The sequence below is a fragment of the Sorex araneus genome, chromosome X, assembly GCF_027595985.1.
Source record: "Sorex araneus isolate mSorAra2 chromosome X, mSorAra2.pri, whole genome shotgun sequence".
Classification (NCBI taxonomy): Eukaryota; Metazoa; Chordata; class Mammalia; order Eulipotyphla; family Soricidae; genus Sorex; species Sorex araneus.
The window spans coordinates 254,950,980-254,955,566 of record NC_073313.1 but is presented as its reverse complement, the minus strand read 5'-3'; the positions used below and the strand labels follow the sequence as shown (position 1 = coordinate 254,955,566).

The window sequence follows — 4,587 nt, the reverse complement described above, 5'->3', positions numbered from 1 at the left end:
GAGCTGAACATAGTAACTGCAAATGAAAGGATAGTCTGATTCTCAGCACAGTTTGTAGAAGACGTTTCAGAGTCGTGGATCTGAAATTGTAAGAGTCTAATGCATGAGGAAAATATTCTAATTGAAAATAGAACAAGAAAGGTTTCTAGTCTTCTTCACAGTCAGGAACATGAAGCAGCTAGAATGGAGAGCTGTGTTTTGCTTCATTTTTAAATTTTTAAAAAATATATACTGAAATTGCTATAATATAATAACAAAATGAACTAAATGAAGCTCGCTGTCAAATCAATAACTCACCATATCTGAAAGGATTTATTCTCCAGAAATAATTTAGTCTTCCACCATGTTTGAGATAATTAAAGCACTTGTTTCTGTTTCTTCATTTCATTATCCCTTTTGCGGCAGCCTCAATAGTATCTCTTCTTCTGAGGAGGGTGATGGGCCCTTTCCTAAGCCAGAGGAAGACTTCTTGCTTTGGTTTACACACTAACAAATTTTGCATACCAGTGGATGCAATGGACCCATACCATGCATCTCCCTTCCAAGAATCTACAATTGACTACCACAAATATGATGGAATCCAAGTTCTTCTACTAAGTTCTCAGTTCCTATACTCTTACAATTTTATTGTTTAGTTTCCTACACAAAAACCTAGGTTTTGTCAGAAAAGCTTCTGTTCTACACAATCATCTTCTAGTTTTCTAATCCTGCTATGTCATGCCAACTTCTGTTTTAAGTATGCAACACTCTTCTAATTTTTGTATATTTAACTGCTATGTAAAAATAAATGTCCAGCTCAATGTACTAAGGTGATATCTTAAGTGGTAGAACACATGACTTACATGTGCCTGGTTCTAAGTTTGAGTCTCTACATGCTCACCTGCTCCCAGGCATTGATGGCTGCGACCCCAGTGGTTCCAAGGACAATTGGTTGGAGTGCTGAAGTCCTCAACGCAGTGAAGCTCTACTTAGAATGGCCCAGGGTCCCCCTACACTGCTTGGTATGGATCCTATTAGAAAAATTCAGATCAAATATAATCTCTGAGATTATCAAATGCATTTATCACTTCCTTCTTCTCTGAATTCTCTCTTAGCGTACAGAATGTCTGCACTTACTGACTTATTTCTCTCAAATAGATGCTTTTATTTATCTCTCTGTTGTTGTTTTGAGTACGGTGGCTTGCCCTCCAACCACAATTTCAACTCCTCCAGGACAGACTGGCAGTACACTGTGCTTCAAAATAACCTTCTCAGAAAGGTATGAGCGATTGACACGTGATCCATAAATTTATAATTTCAACTAATAAATTGGTTCTGCCATTATTCCTGGTATATCCTGAGAGTAGACTTTCTGAAGATTTTTGTTAGAACAGAAACACTTGTCAAGAGAGTAAATGGGGAGTGCTCGCTTCGGCAGCACATATACTGAAATTGGAACGATACAGAGAAGATTAGCATGGCCCCTGCGCAAGGATGACACGCAAATTCATGAAGCATTCCATATTAAAAAAAAAAAGAGAGAGTAAATGGGGAGAAATCCAGCTGTTTGGTGTTTCATAGTATCATCCAAGATGCCAGAGTCTTATACTACCCAGGGAAATTTCATCCCCTCCAGATTAACATAAAAGAGCTAGTAAAAGAGGAAAGGCACTGTAGCACTGTTGTCCAGTTGTTCATCGATTTGCTCCAGCGGGCACCAGTAATATCTCCATTGTGAGACCTGTTACTGTTTTTGGCATATGGAATATGCCATGGGTAGCTTGTCAGGATCTGCGGTGCAGGTGGGATACTCTCGGTAGCTTGCCAGGCTCTCCTAGAGGGATGGAGAAATTGAACCTGGGTCAGCTGCATGCAAGGCAAATGCCCTACCTGCTGTGCTATCACTTCAGCCAAAAGAGGAAAGACAAGCTTTATAATTCAAAGGGGAGAAGCATGCTCATTGGTAAATATCTTTTCTCCTGTTTCTGATTTCTTTTTCTTTTTGGGTCACACCCGGAGATGCACAGGGGTTATTCCTGGCTCTGCATCAGGAATTACTCCTGGTGGTGCTCGTAGAACCATATGGGATGCTGGGAATCAAACCTGGGTCAGCCGCGTTTGACGCCCTACCTGCCGTGCTATCGCTCCAGCCCCGTGTTTCTGATTTCTTAAAAAATAAATTATCTCAGGTATGATAGAATCTGAGAAATGATGTATGGATTAAACTTTGACTCAATTATTTAGAATGTTAGGAAGCAACTCCTCACAATATCACTCAATATGCTGTGCCTGGGACATTAGAATTATCCGTGGAGCTCAGCTTCTCTTAGGATCATTCTCTGCGCCATTCTCTTTCAGCCAAAGTGGCTGGAAGATCAGAGCGAAGGCAGACTACAAAGGAATCTCCTGGCTGGCCCCTTCAATGCAGGGCCTTACTCTCATGAGGCTTTTAATAGACTATTTGAGCCTGGATGGCTGAAAATGGCGATCATGAAGGCAAAAATGAATATTTGGCTGCGAATGAGAAGCTAAACCTCTTCTTAGCTTTTCTGCTCTCTTCGGAAAACTCTTTTTCATTTAAATAAACAAATTAAGCACTCTGAAATTCAAAGACCTATACAATGAAAGCAGTCACTGTTCATGATGGATTAGTCTGATGTTTAAAAAGAAGGCAAAAAAAAATGCAAAACAAGCTGCCACCACTGGTTACATGAGAAATAGATCACAGGTGACACTGGCTTCTGTTTCATCTGTGGGAGGTTAAGCAGAAATACATTCACGGAAGAATACACTCCAGGTATAACTCGTGGGAGGCTTCAGGGCTGCAATTGTATATTATTCTTTGAAGAACATGTATACACCTACTGAAATTCTAGCTGCTTACAATCATTTTCGTCTTAAAACTCAACCGCAAGTTTGGATTTATAGAGAAGAAACTCCACCACATCTTCCATCTATAAAATTTTCTAGATCTCCATACTCTCACTCAAAGAGTGGATCCTTGTAATAAGGACTCAAAGAAACATTGCAGCATTGATTGTAAGTTTGGAAATAATTTCTTCATGACACTCGTCTAAGCTCTAGGTCTTTAGTTGTTAGGTCTGAAATGTAAAACATAAGGATTGGAAACGTTAGTATGTGGCAGCGTAGACAAAAACGGCATACAAAGGTCTCCAGAGGGGACGTACAGACCCTCCCAAAGATGCTACCATCATCTGGGGTGAACTATAGCAACATCTAGAAACATCTAAGAGTTAAATTTCTGCTTCCAGTCTCTCACCGCTTGTGGGTGTTTAGGACCTAGGAAATAAGTTTCATCTCCAGATGACATTCACGGCTCCAAGTTGGCGCATCATCTATAGCCACTTTGCTGTTTCTGAATATTTACTCTACTGCCCACTCCCTCCCTTCCACTTGTAATAAGTTCATGTTGTCACCAAAGGCATTCAGGATCTTTGACCATCTGAATCCAACCCACTTTAGCTTTATTTAGTGCATCCTGCAAGTTTCTCCTTAAGTGTGCCCTGAAATCTAGCAACAACCTGTTATTGGAATCTAGCAATGTTTGTTCAACATGCCCTGAAATTTTTAGTCTCTCTGTCATTACTTACTCTTTTGCTTGACAATGGAGACAGAAGTCTTCCCTGATTTCTACTACCATCAAGAGTGGCCTCAGGCTCTTTTGTCTTAACTGTAAAATGGGAATAATTAAAACCATGTAAGACACTTTGAAAATGGTTCTAAGGATTAAAAGAGTCAATCTGGGAAAAGAGAATATTTGATACTGGAAATTTTTGTTTAGATGAAAGCCCTGACTGGAATATTGGTCGCATCTTCCTAAGATTAAAAAAAAAAAGTCCATTTGGAGAGATACAGGGTCGATCTTAGAGGATGGCAGTTCATTGGGTTAAAAGACATTTTTAACCTTTACACTATTTTCACTGTGGGAGGGATATTTCTTTGTCCTAAGCAGTCATTCTGTGAATTTCTCTGTCTAGGGCTTTTGGGGTCATTGCTTCGTGATAGCAAACTTTCAAATCACTCTGCTCTGAGAATACTGAGAAAACCAGAGAGAATGTAGTTGGCATGATGTAAAACACGATCACTGTAAATATCTCAGCATGCGTCTTGCTGACATTGGGAAGTCCAGCTCTGGAAGAAACACTGTCAGCAGTAGCATCTATTTATGTGAAGGATTTAGCTAGAAAAATGCTTATTCTTGTTGATATTTTTAGTAGTTCTCCCAGAATTTTGAAACTGTTTTCAATATGCTTTTTTGCTTGCTTCGACTTTAATACTTCTAAGTGATGCTCTTGAATGCATCTGTAGGTTTGGATTAGCCAGTAAAAACTCAATACCTAAGTTAAATAGGCATTGAAAAATATTCAGAAGAAGGAAAATATCCTTGCATCAAGAATGAGAAAAACTGCATTTGAATCTCAGAATACCAATTATCATTTGGTTGACCTTAAAAGTCGCCAATCTTTGTAATTCTCAAATATCATTCATATGTTTTTGTCTGTTTCTTGGGTTTTCTGTGAAGGTGACTTAAATTCAGAGAGAACTAGAGATGAGGGGAGCAAAGAGGGGAGAGAAAAGAGGAAAGGA

General features: G+C 39.3%; 1 non-coding gene across 1 annotated transcript; it reads left to right on the top strand.

Annotated features, from left to right (window-relative positions):
- The first annotated feature begins 1,401 nt into the window (after positions 1–1,401).
- Positions 1,402–1,508, top strand: LOC129400416 (U6 spliceosomal RNA). The gene has a single exon (XR_008627659.1). It is a non-coding gene; the product is annotated as a U6 spliceosomal RNA (small nuclear RNA).
- The last annotated feature ends 3,079 nt before the right edge of the window (positions 1,509–4,587 follow it).